The sequence below is a fragment of the Lepisosteus platostomus genome, chromosome 5 (assembly GCF_059453375.1).
Source record: "Lepisosteus platostomus isolate fLepPlt1 chromosome 5, fLepPlt1.hap1, whole genome shotgun sequence".
Classification (NCBI taxonomy): domain Eukaryota; kingdom Metazoa; phylum Chordata; class Actinopteri; order Semionotiformes; family Lepisosteidae; genus Lepisosteus; species Lepisosteus platostomus.
Window position 1 is genome coordinate 64,835,669 of NC_142615.1, and position 13,707 is coordinate 64,849,375.

Consider the following 13,707-nt stretch of genomic DNA (forward strand, 5'->3'; position numbering starts at 1 on the left):
GTCGCTCTCCTTTTACAACTGTTATGATTCGCTTCTCTTCACAGCCTGGTGTGTTCTTTTTTGGGGGGGATGTTATATCTGTAAGAAAAGAACCCCGGGCTCCGGACAGGAGTCGCCTCCAGCGGAGACTCGCTCTGCTCTGTTAGAAAGAGCTCTGTGATGTCACAGACACCAGCCTGAGCACCTGGATCAGAGAGCAAGACCGCGGGAGGCGCAGGGTGCGCACGGAGGAGAGTTATTGATCACTTATCTATCGAAAACCAATTAATTCAATTGAAAAACCATAGAATAAACGATTAACTTCACCGATTGGTGAGTACTGGTTCTTTTTCTGTTTTTGATCCTGTTTTAAATATCTAGAAAACAGTCAATAAAGACTGTATCGATCAATTACCACAGTGCGTTTAGTGTAAAAAATGTTCAAACCGAAATTAAACAATGATTATTCTTATTATTATTTAGGTTACTGTATCCTAGAGCTAAAAAAATATATTCCAAGTTGATAAATGTATGTAAGTAACAGTTTACATGTATTTTTTCCCGTGTTTATAAATCATAAGTATGGTTACACGGGGACAGGCGCCACGTCACTGTGTGCGTCTAGGTGTATCGCGTTCATCACAAAGAGCGATGTAACGTCATGGGTAGCAACAAATACTAATACTAGTGTATTCATATTAATATTAATGAGAGTACAACTGGTTGTTTTAATGCTAGTGTTCATGTGAGTATTAATGATGATAGCGCTACTGATAGTTTTAGTTTTAATGTTCATATTCATGTAAATATTATTTATAATTATAGTGTTACTGTTAGAGAATTAACAGTAGTAGTATTAGTTTTAATACTAGTTATTCTAGCATTACTGTTATTCTCTTTGGGGGAATTAAAAGGACTTGTCATGAGTGACCTCGTGGTGCAACGGTAGCGCGTCTGACTACAGATCAGAAGGTTGCGTTCAAATCACATTGAGGTCAGCTGGTGTATTTGCAGGTGCCTGAAAATTAGAAAATTACACCACATAGGTAATCTGAATGAAATAACAGTGCAGTATAGAACACCCAGATAGGAGCTTATGCAGCAGATCATCTTGAACATGACAAGAGAAAAGGCACACTGCACATCTGTGAAACATCATGTCTGGCTTTAGAGACAGTGACAACAGAGAATGGAAGTTTCAGACTGCTTCTTTGTTACAGGTTCAAGCAAACCTGAAAGTTAGGGAGTGTTTGGTCACTTTTGTATGACAAAGTGTCTGAAGCCTGTCATTATAATTTGCCCTTTTTTAATTGTGGTTGAAATCCACTCCCATGTACCAAGACCTTACAGTATATTCATGTTTACTTAAATGACTAACTATTGGACTATTGGACATTAGTTGGTGTTTTTTTTTTTTTGTAACGATTTGCTATTTCATGCAGGAAAGAAAGGAACCCAGACCCAACGTTTGCTTTCAGGTGCGGTTCATTTACATAACGGACATCTATTTCTGAGGAGCCTGATTTAAATCACACAACCCCGGTAGAAGTCGAATCGACAATCTTATAAACCGAAATCAGATGCGTTATCCATTAAACAACTAACCCGTCACGTAAATGAATTGCACCATGGTGAGTTCAGCGCCGCTACTAGTAATACCCCACCCCCATCTTCAATTTCTAAGTGAGAAACGTGTTTTCTACATTTTTATCAGTTTTAAAAAATCATCACTTTTTGATTGATTTAGAATTCCAAGAAAAAAGCGTTTTGTTCCACAACGGCGTGAAATGATCACGTCTTTCACTCTACTTCTCTCTTGTAGTAAAGCAGATCTTGCTAGGTGAGCATTTGCTCCGGTAAATTAGGTCACTTTTCATGTTAACTCACTTCTTCTAAACACAACATTTCCTGGTGCATGTTTTCTCCATGAAAAAAGACATTTTCCCTTACATGATTTCTCGTTTTGTTTCATCAAAGAGTACAGAAAAAAGAAAGAAAGGAAAAGTGTCGTAAATGAACTCTGTCGCCCTTGGGAGATGTCAAGCGCATTGGACATGAAAAGTGCCCAATAAAAGCCATTTCTCTTCATTTCTCTTACGGTCAGGGCTCCTGTTCCGTGTAAAGGAGGCAGCTTGCTCAGCCGGCAGACTCAGGGCTTTGAGAACGCAGATGGCTCAGAGCGGTGTGTCCAAGCGGCTATAAAAGAGGAGAATTCTGCCAGCACCGTAGCTGAGTCGGTTTAAGTACCTGTCTCATTAACAAGAGATCCTGGCTCCACATCCCAGCTGTGCCTTTCTTCCTGTCTTTTTGTGCAGAAACTACCATCTTGGACAACCACATAGGGCTTGATTTAGTTTAAAGCATGAATGCATTTCCTTTCTGCAACAACTTGTTTTTCAAGAAATTCATACAGCTTGTGAAAAATGAAATGTAATTCTTGGCTATCAGAGCAGAAGGAATATTGCCGACTGGCAAGAAAATGCAAGCAATGTTTATTTTTTGACTGTGAAGGTGCGAATGGAGAAAAGCCTCTCTCATCAGTCTCTGTGGCGCAATCAGCGAGCGCGTTCGACTGTTAACTGAAAGATTGGTGTTTCAAGCCCACCCAGGGACGATCTTCTTCTTATTATTGTCAATGTAAACACTGCCTCCGCTAAAGCCGAAACCTTAACCCTCTTTATATTTGCCGAAAATGCGAGTCTTTTGCCCGTGTCCAACAACAACACTTGAGACCGGGGAAGTCCAATAGTGATCAACACCGCAACTCCCCAGACAACCATATTCACCCATGGAAAAGTATCTTTGAAGGGCTGGCGGGAGATATCATTTACAGATGCAGCCATTCAAAATGCACGGGCGATACCGCATTATTTTGTGGTGCCCTTTACGCAGTCTACCGCGAGTTACCGTTAAATACCGCGAGTTACGGTAAATTCCCCTATAATACCGCAAGCAAAATAATAGTATCCGGAATTTCCGCAAGGTGGAGCTAATAAAGCTCAACCTCTCATGTTTGAGCTGTAGCCATTAAAGTCTTTAACGAAGTTATTACTAATAGTATTAATAATGAATGACCTTGGACAAGCTGTAAACTCAAAGTATTACCCTGGTCCTTATTATTGTTTTCATTGACCGTGTTTGTAAAAGTAACATTTCGCAATCACGCATTTGTTTCCAATCCAAAGTACAGTAATTTTTGAGAATCGATTCACCATGCCTTTCACATGCTCATAAAAGAGATTGATTTAGGAACATGAACATATTACCGTATGCTAACTGTACTGTATACAGTATGTATATGTATATTTAATGTCTTAAATGTGCCCGTTTAAGTATTGAATATTTATATGGAATTTTACCACTGAAGGGAAATCTTAGTAGCTGAGCATAAAAATAATAGGAGCATACTGTAACGGGTGTGAAGGGCATAAACGATATTAATTTTGGAACACAAACATACAGTATATGGATGGTCTTGGTACTTTAAAGAAAAAATACACACCAGTATTCCATTTCTCCCTAAACATTTTAAGCATCGAAGTCTTTAACGAGATACCGGAGTCAACAAGCATACTTTTAGAATTTGATTAAAAGGGAATATAATATGGAATCGTGTATCTAAAGAAATTAATAACGATATAATTATATTCATGTACCGCAACACAAGAATAGTACACGCTGTACATTGTTTGTTGATAATGTTTCTGTAGTGCTTTTTCAGCACCCTGCATGTGACCTTGCTGGTGGCGCAGGGGGCTAGGTTCCTAACTCCCATGTCACACGGTCTGTGATCGAACCCCATTGGAACTATGACTGTTTCTTTTAACAAAGATTTCTTTGAAAAAATGAAACGTTTCCCTTGGTCAGAGATTAAATAAAACCTCACTCACACCAAACAAATTTATATTTCTAAATATCACAACATGATCGAATTTAAGTCTTTTTAATAACAATGAATAGCCACCTATGCGTTACAAAATAAACATTTATATTGATTTGAATCGTGTTTTGATTTAAATCGTAAACGCGTGTTTAAATATATCTGTTTAAAGGCGATATATAAAAGCGCTGATTCTTATGGAATGTGTTCCGCCAGGGATTCAAAAAAAATATTTTTTTTAATCGCGTATCTAATGAAAATAGCAGTATAACTTTGTTCATGCACAAACAGTGGCATGTTACATTATTAATTTGGGTGTCTCCTCTTGCCAGAAAGCTCTAAATTGCATTTTGAGTGCGGTTTTTGACTTTTTCTAAATTGCAACCCATAAATAAAGCTGATACAGTTTAGACTTACTGTATTTTAAACTGTATTACAGCAGCACATTGGACAATTTAAAAGTGGAATCGCAAAGCAAAGTAAATACCCAACACTGATTGTACCCATCTGTCATGCTAATAAAACACCTTGAATTGAATTGAATTGAGGGAGAGGGGGGGGAGGGCGAGCGAGATAACCAGGACGTAAGGCAAATAAGATACACTCCACAGACATTCACAACAGCGATATATCATAAAACGTTTGCACATGTAGTTAAGTTATTACTTGGTTTTCAAAGTGCAATGAAATACAATATTGTTGTTGTTGCTGTTCTTGTTGTTTTTATCCCGTAAAGCGTTTTGAGAAGCCACCTTTAAAGGTGAAATTTACTATAAAAGCGCTGATTCTTACAGAATGTGTTCCGCCGGGGATTCAAAATTTTTTTCAGCTAACAAGGCTCGCCAGCTAATGTGAATCGAAACCTGTCTTTCTAGCTTTTAAAGTCGTGCGATGTGTAAGCCACAATTCAAATAGAGAAAAAAGAGCTGACTGACAAGATTTAAGATGTGGCTGTCAATGTTGGATTAAAAAAAACACATTGCCCGAGGTTTGTTGCATTGCTTGAAAAATAACTTTATTTCGAGAGACTGGATAAGTAATTCAAGTGTTTTTTTTAACTTCCTGTAAAAACAACTAATAATTTAACTATATGTGCAAACGTTTTATGATAAGTCGCCGTTGTGACTGTCTGTGGACATGTGCTGGCTGGACAGGAGGCTCTACTGTACACAGAGAGGGGCGGGAGGAGGGGACAAGCCTCTTAGTGAGCCGAAAATCTCATCAAGAATCAGTTTCAGCAACAGGGCTGGGCGCATTGTTCCATTCTCCGCCCACTCTCGGTGTAAACAAGTCCCGCCTGGTCTCTGCTTGAAATGCACTTTCCTGCGTTTGCTTTGGTGTAACTGGCTTCCCCTGCATGGGCGAATTTGAAGAAGATCCTTAGTAAGTCATTGAAGAAAACCGAGAAGAGGTCGGAGTGGCCTCTGTCGTTCATCAACCATCCAGGCAGGCAGTACTCCTCCTATTCTGCCAGGACCCGGAATCGAACCGGGGTTGTTGCGGCCACAACACAAAATACTGACCACTATACGATCACAGCGAGTTACTGAGACAGACGCAGAGGGGTGGGAAGGATGTACTCTCTTCGTGTGACACTAGTCGGAAAAGTCCTGACGTTTTATTTCAACTGAGCCCTAGTATACATCGACCCTTCGACACTCTGAGTGCCAACTCTCTTGTGTGTTTTCTCCACCAAGCAGCTGGAGTGCAATGGCCGAGCCTCACCCTGGGTGAACCTCCTTCTTGATCAAGGTATCTCCCCTGCCAGGTAAGTATGAGTTGTACAAGCCCCTGCAAGCGGCTCGCACCCAAAGCACAAAGCGCGCAGCCTAGGCCAGCACCTTGTCCCGCACGCCGCCGCCTCCGGCTCTTACCCGCTCTCCAGAACCTGCTGCCTTCTGTGCTGTTCTCTCGGCACCGCTGCAGCGCACACAACTCTTGCAGCGCGGGGAGAAAGTTTCCACGCTCCGCCGCAGGGAAGGCTCGCTCCGTGCGCACATGTCCTTTCAATGCCAGTTAAACAAGTGCTCCGCATTAGCAGCGTCGGGGCTCCGGCGTGTCGCACCTCACCTCACCTCGCACAGCCCCCTCCTTGAATGTCTGGCGCTGGGCATGCCCCGCTCTCCTCCACCTTATCTTATTGCGTGTGACCACCAACAATGGCCACAATGCCGGGGAATGGCACCTGTAAAGTGTTAATTGGGGCACAGGAACAGCCCGTCTCGTCTCGGGGGCCGGCTTCAAAGACAATACAGCAAACACAGCGGGGCGGGGGAAGAAGAGGACACGACACATGCAGGTACATTCAGCTCCGGTGGGAACGAGTCATTTGTCGGTCTTTTCAAGTGCTGGGAGCCGAGTAATCTTTCGCTTGTATCGTTTCTCCCCGGTGACTAGATCTCACCCTGCGACTCTTGACTCGGCTCACCCACGGCAGCCCAGCAGGTGTGAGCCTAGCCGGCACCCGGATGGGAGATTCCCCCCGGAAAAGCTCAGGTTGCTGCTGCTTCTGCAAGAGGTGTGACTGGGACCAGTAGGGAGCTCACTGTGGCTTTCTTATGCCCCAGCATCCTGATGGCGACACTCTGCTGCACAAACAGGCGCCGTCCTTCGGGGAAGGCGTAAAACTGAGGTCCCGACCCTCCATGGCCATTAAGAAATCCCAGGGCGTCTCTCAAAAAGAGACGCCGGGGGTGTCACTCTGGTGTTAGTGTTCCCCTTTACCAATCAGTCGGAGTCTCCTCCTAATCCCTGTCTCATATGTAACAATAAATGACAAGGCCCCCCTGTCCCGCGATATTGTACTTGTCTCCTGGCCGCTTGCTGGCGCCGTGAGATTTAGTACTCGCGCAAGAGACCGGGGGCAGAGCGCGAACGCGGTCCCCCGCCCCCCACAAAGTGTGCGCTCCAGGTTCCCTCTCGGGGCTCTGCAACACAGCGGAAAGGCAGCGAGAAGGAGCCTCTTGCTCTGACGCCGCAAGGCCACAAGAGGGCGGAGGCGCCGCGCGCCCGGCCAACGTGTTGGACTGGTGTGCTTTATGTGCTGAAATAAACACGCGACAGCCCAGAAATGTTTTCAGAGTGCTGTGCACTGGAGGTTTTTGTCTTGTGAAGACTTGCCTTGTGCTCCTCCATGCAGTTTGTTTGTTCTCCTCCAGTGCGGGACAAGCCAACACAAGGGAGCACATTCGCCAACATCCAGGTACGCAATGCGATTTGGAAAGAAGCTCCTTTCCAAAGAGTTGCACACGAACGATCCTTCAGTCCTGCTCAGGGGGCACGGAGCCCCAGCCACACACAGCTTCAAGTAGCGAGTCAGGCACCTCTGCTTTCACTTGTGTCCTCACCACCCTGAACGCGCCTGATTTGGTCTGGTTTTTGAAGCTAAGCAGGGTTGGGCCTGAATAGTACTTGGATGGGAGACTGCCTGGGAATACCAGGTGCTGCAAGCTTTTGCTCTCTCGGCCAGCAGGGGTCGCCGTTGGTGCCGTAGGCTTTGGGAGGAAAACCTGGAGGATGGAAAGGTGATCTATAGCCTCATCTCTAGAGATGTTTTGTTGCTATGGCATGTGTGTGACCCATATAAAAAAAAACCCGTTTGTAAAACGAATATCGAAGCTGCCTCTAAATCTGCAAATAAAGATGAGTCGATAAACCACTTGTTTTTCGTATAACTATACATATATTCATTTATTACTGATTTCATTCATTGAGCACGGATACAATAGAGGTTCAGCCATTCACTGTTTGACATGTCTGCACTGGTACAGAACTTAGCAATCAGAAAACGGGTGAAACTGTCTTGAGAATTAGCATACAGTACCGAGGCTCCCATGACCAAATAAAGGCTAACCTCGATAACCAGCCTAAATAATGCAGACTACAGCAAAATGACTGACTTTGAAAAGGGAACGAATGTCCGGAAGGAGTAGCGTAACCAGCTTGAAATGCTTCTCCGGACCTCTAACTAAAAGAAACCGGGAACCAGCAGTGGCATCGACTACTTTCGAACTGGGATCCGATCGCAGCTCGTGGTGTCATAACTCTTCCGTATCTGATATTGGACCAAGCACATCAGGGGAGAGCGCAAACGCAGTCCCCCACCACCAGAAATTATGCAGTCGAGATTCCCACATTTGGGGAATTCGCAGGGGTCAGCACAGCCGGAGTGCAATGGCCGAGCCTCACTCTCGGTGAACCTCCTTCTTGATCAAGGTATCTCCCCTGCCAGGTAAGTATGAGCTGTACAAGCCCCTGCAAGCGGCCCGCACCCACAGCACAAAGCGCGCAGCCTAGGCCAGCTCCTCGCCCCGCACACCACCGCCTCCTGCTGGGCCCACTCTTTCACACACTCACACGCCACACTAACACTCAAAAGGGTGGGCAAAACGAGAAAACGAGCGCGCCGTTTCCTACACATCTGCAGTCGCCAATGCGGATTCGCAGCATGTCCCGGGACGCAATTCGGCCTCATTTGCATAACACCAGACCGGCAGATCGCTACGCAAGCTCGCGTCGTGCGCCTGCCACACACCGAACAAACACCGGAGCCTTTTCAGCAATTTCCAAAAAACGGGCCTGCTCGCCTGCCCACAAGGTTTGTCTCTTACCCGCTCTCCAGAGCCTGCTGCCTTCTGTGCTGTTCTCTCGGCACCGCTGCAGCGCACACAACTCCTGCAGCGCGGGGAGAAAGTTTCCACGCTCCGCCGCAGGGAAGGCTCGCTCCTTGCGCACACGTCCTTTCAATGCCAGTTCAACAAGTGCTCCGCATTAGCAGCGTCGGGGCTCCGGCGTGTCGCACCTCACCTCACCTCGCACAGCCCCCTCCTTGAATGTCTGGCGCTGGGCATGCCCCGCCCTCCTCCACCTTATCTTATCGCGTGTGACCACCGACAATGGCCACAATGCCGGGGAATGGCACCTGTAAAGTGTTCATTGGGGCACAGGAACAGCCCGTCTCGTCTCGGGGGCCGGCTTCAAAGACAATACAGCAAACACAGCGGGGCGGGGGAAGTAGACGACACGACACATGCAGGTACATTCAGCTCCGGCGGGAACGAGCCATTTGTCGGCCTTTTCAAGTGCTGGGAGCCGAGTAATCCTTCGCTTGTATCGTTTCTCCCCGGTGACTAGATCTCACCCTGCGACTCTCGACTGGACTCACCCACGGCAGCCCAGCAGGTGTGAGCCTAGCCGGCACCCGGATGGGAGATTCCCCCCGGAAAAGCTCAGGTTGCTGCTGCTCCTGCAAGACGTGTGACTTGGACCAGTAGGGAGCGCTCACCCTGCGGTCTGTGTGGCTTTCTTATGCCCCAGCATCCTGATGGCGACACTCTGCTGCACAAACAGGCGCCGTCCTTCTGGGGAGGCTTAAAAGCGAGGTCCCGACCCTCCTTGGCCATTAAGAAATCCCAGGGCGTCTCTCAAAAAGAGACGCCGGGGGTGTCACTCTGGTGTTAGTGTTCCCCTTTACCAATCAGTCGGGGTCTCCTCCTAATCCCCGTCTCATATGTAACAAGCAATGACGAGGCCCCCCTGTCCCGCGATAATGCACTTGTCTCCTGGCCGCTGGCTGGCGCCGTGAGATTTAGCACTCGCGCAAGAGATCGGGGGCAGAGCGCGAACGCGGTCTCCCGCCCCCCACAAAGTGTGCGCTCCAGGTTCCCTCTCAGGGCTCTGCAACACAGCGGAAAGGCAGCGAGAAGGAGCCTCTTGCTCTGACGCCGCAAGGCCACAAGAGGGCGGAGGTGCCGCGCGCCCGGCCGACGTGTTGGACTGGTGCGCTTTATGTGCTGAAATAAACACGCGACAGCCCAGAAATGTTTTGAGTGCTGTGCATTGGAGGTTTTTGTCTTGTGAAGACTTGCTTTGTGCTCCTCCGAGCAGTTTGTTTGTTCTCCTCCAGTGCGGGACAAGTCAACACAAGGGAGCACATTCGCCAACATCCAGGTACACAATGCGATTTGGAAAGAAGCTCCTTTCCAAAGAGCTGCACACGAACGATCCTTCAGTCCCGCTCGGGGGGCGCGGAGCCCCAGCCACACACAGCTTCAAGTAGCGAGTCAGGCGCCATGGCTTTTGCTTGCGGCCACACCACCTGGAATGTTCCCGATCTCATCTGATCTTGGAAGCTAAGCAGTGTTGGGCCTGGTTAGTACTTGGATGGGAGACTGCCTGGGAATACCAGGTGCTGCAAGCTTTTGCTCTCTCGGCCAGCAGGGGTCGCCGTTGGTACCGTAGGTTTTGGGAGGAAAACCTGGAGGATGGAAAGGTGATCTATAGCCTCATCTCTAGAGATGTTTTTTTGCTATGGCATGTGTGTGACCCATATAAAAAAAAACCCATTTGTAAAACGAATATCGAAGCTGCCTCTAAATCTGCAAATGAAGATGAGTCGATAAACCACTTGTTTTTCGTATAACTATACATATATTCATTTATTACTGATTTCATTCATTGAGCACGGATACAATAGAGGTACAGCCATTCACTGTTTGACATGTCTGCACTGGTACAGAACCTAGCAATCAGAAAACGGGTGAAACTGTCTTGAGAATTAGCATACAGTACCGAGGCTCCCATGACCAAATAAAGGCTAACCTCGATAATCAGCCTAAATAATGCAGACTACAGCAAAATGACTGACTTTGAAAAGGGAATGAATGTCCGGAAGGAGTAGCGTAACCAGCTTGAAATGCTTCTCCGGACCTCTAACTAAAAGAAACCGGGAACCAGCAGTGGCATCGACTCCTTTCGAACTGGGATCCGATCGCAGCTCGTGGTGTCATAACTCTTCCGTATCTGATATTGGACCAAGCACATCAGGGGAGAGCGCGAACGCAGTCCCCCACTACCAGAAATTATGCAGTCGAGATTCCCACATTTGGGGAATTCGCAGGGGTCAGCACAGCCGGAGTGCAATGGCCGAGCCTCGCTCTGGGTGAACCTCCTTCTTGATCAAGGTATCTCCCCTGCCAGGTAAGTATGAGCTGTACAAGCCCCTGCAAGCGGCCCGCACCCACAGCACAAAGCGCGCAGCCTAGGCCAGCTCCTCGCCCCGCACACCACCGCCTCCTGCTGGGCCCACTCTTTCGCACACTCACACGCCACACTAACACTCAAAAGGGTGGGCAAAACGAGAAAACGAGCGCGCCGTTTCCTACACATCTGCAGTCGCCAATGCGCATTCGCAGCATGTCCCGGGACGCAATTCGGCCTCATTTGCATAACACCAGACCGGTAGATCGCTACACAAGCTCGCGTCGTGCGCCTGCCACACACCGAACAAACACCGGAGCCTTTTCAGCAATTTCCAAAAAACAGGCCTGCTCGCCTGCCCACAAGGTTTGTCTCTTACCCGCTCTCCGGAGCCTGCTGCCTTCTGTGCTGTTCTCTCGGCACCGCTGCAGCGCACACAACTCCTGCAGCACGGGGAGAAAGTTTCCACGCTCCGCCGCAGGGAAGGCTCGCTCCTTGCGCACACGTCCTTTCAATGCCAGTTCAACAAGTGCTCCGCATTAGCAGCGTCGGGGCTCCGGCGTGTCGCACCTCACCTCACCTCGCACAGCCCCCTCCTTGAATGTCTGGCGCTGGGCATGCCCCGCCCTCCTCCACCTTATCTTATCGCGTGTGACCACCGACAATGGCCACAATGCCGGGGAATGGCACCTGTAAAGTGTTAATTGGGGCACGGGAACAGCCCGTCTCGTCTCGGGGGCCGGCTTCAAAGACAATACAGCAAACACAGCGGGGCGGGGGAAGTAGACGACACGACACATGCAGGTACATTCAGCTCCGGCGGGAACGAGTCATTTGTCGGCCTTTTCAAGTGCAGGTGTGAGCCTAGCCGGCACCCGGATGGGAGATTCCCCCCGGAAAAGCTCAGGTTGCTGCTGCTCCTGCAAGAGGTGTTACTGGGACCAGTACGGAGCACTCACCCTGCGGTCCATGTGGCTTCCTTATGCCCCAGCACCCTGATGGCGACACTCTACCGCGCAAACAGGCGCCGTCCTTTGGGGGAGGCGGAAAACTGAGGTCCCGACCCTCCTTGTGTCAGTGTCTCAGGGAGAGGATATGCACTGTGAGACTGACAGGGCTGTCTGGGAGAAGCTCCTCCTACAGGTCTAGGCACAGAAGAGCTTCACCAACAGAGTCACACAGCGAATGTGATAACCGCTACACTACGGAAACATGCAGGGGCTGCTGCTGGTGTCTTGCTTGCGTTTTGGGCTGAGAAAGAGAACGATGGGAATTCGTGCCCAGTGGCCAAGCGCTGAGCTTCGCCAAAGCTATTCAGCTGCTTCCAGTATTTATGTTGGAGTGCACTGATTGACCGCGCTCTCACACCAGAGCCCAGCATGCCTGTCATGGACGGAGCAGGAAAGGCGGCCCCACATTCTACAGCCCTCTCCACACAATCGACAAAATCGGGCTACTGAACTGGAGAAAATCTCCACTCCAGAAAGTGCAAATATCATCTTAGAGAGTATAAATCCTATTGCCGAAGGTCAACACTGTCTACCAGAGTCACCCCTCCCACCTCCTGCAGGTTTCCGAGCTGCAGCGATGATCAGTTCGGCTCACACACGAGAGGTCCTCGGTTGAAAACATGCGCCCCCTCTTCTCGTACGTTTTGCACATGATCGAGTGGTTTAAATACGGCTCCTTCGTACACGGTGCTGATCTTTTGGAAAGCAGGAGGCAAAACTGACACGTTCTCATACAAGGAGCTGAAACCAGGCCACCTGGGTGAAGATCAGGTATCGTAACCGCTAGACCATATGGGAGCATACAGCCATGTTGTGAGTGCGTCATGTAAGCAAACTGTAATTGCTGCCTTCATGACCTGCTTGGTGGAGAAAACACACAAGAGAGTTGGCACTCAGAGTGTCGAAGGGTCGATGTATACTAGGGCTCAGTTGAAATGCAACGTCAGGACTTTTCCAACTAGTGTCACACGAAGAGAGTACATCCTTTCCCACCCCCGTTTCTGTCTCGGTAACTCGCTGTGATCATATAGTGGCCAGTATTTTGTGTTGTGGCCGCAACAACCCCGGTTCGATTCCGGGTCCTGGCAGAATAGGAGGAGTACTGCCTGACTGGATGGTTGATGAATGACAGAGGCCACTCCGACCTCTTCTTGGTTTTCTTCAAAGACTTACTAAGGATCTTCTTCACATTCGCCCATGCAGGGGAAGCCAGTTACACCAAAGCAAATGCAGGAAAGTGCATTTCAAGCAGAGACCAGGAGGGACTTGTTTACACCGAGAGTGGTCGGAGAATGGAACAATGCGCCCAGCCCTGTTGCTGGAGCCGATTCTTGATGAGACTTTCGGCTCACTAAGAGGCCCCCGCTGGATGCTAATCTTTCTGTTGTTCTCGCAGGTGCTGCGCTGCTTTTGAGCCGACAGAGCTCTTCCTGGTCTGTCGGCACAGCCCAATTGCAAATGATCGGCTCCGCGTACAGAAGTACGTGCGTTTGGTACAAGAGTGCATGAAGGCACCGGAAATACATTGGGAACAAATGACCGGTGGCTCAAGTCCTCTGTGAAGTACGGGAGCGTGCAAAAAGAGGCTGTTTTTTTCCACCTGGTCTCCCAACTGAGCTATTTCGGCGGTGCACACAGCCCACAGCCACCTGCTCCAGCCTTCCTGTGTTGCGGCATGAGCACACCAAGAGGAGCGGGAGAGTGTTGCAGGAACGTCACTCAGAAGGAAAGCCACCCAGCTGCGCCCTCTGAGCTCTGTCCAGCGCATCTTGCTCATGTGGACTTGTGAAACAATTAGCAAGAACAGAACAACACCCCACGGGTGTCTCATGACCACACCTTAGGTTGTGACACGTGCAG

At 48.7% G+C, this 13,707-nt stretch overlaps 2 non-coding genes and 1 pseudogene across 2 annotated transcripts; 1 reads left to right on the top strand and 2 right to left on the bottom strand.

Annotated features, from left to right (window-relative positions):
- Positions 1–7,934: 7,934 nt before the first annotated feature.
- LOC148671295 (U1 spliceosomal RNA) lies at positions 7,935–8,098 on the bottom strand. Its single transcript, XR_015938240.1, has one exon. It is a non-coding gene; the product is annotated as a U1 spliceosomal RNA (small nuclear RNA).
- A 1,841-nt stretch (positions 8,099–9,939) lies between these two features.
- On the top strand, positions 9,940–10,058 carry LOC148671296 (5S ribosomal RNA; annotated as a pseudogene).
- Positions 10,059–10,681: 623 nt separating this feature from the next.
- On the bottom strand, positions 10,682–10,845 carry LOC148671297 (U1 spliceosomal RNA). The gene has a single exon (XR_015938683.1). It is a non-coding gene; the product is annotated as a U1 spliceosomal RNA (small nuclear RNA).
- Between the last annotated feature and the right edge of the window lie 2,862 nt (positions 10,846–13,707).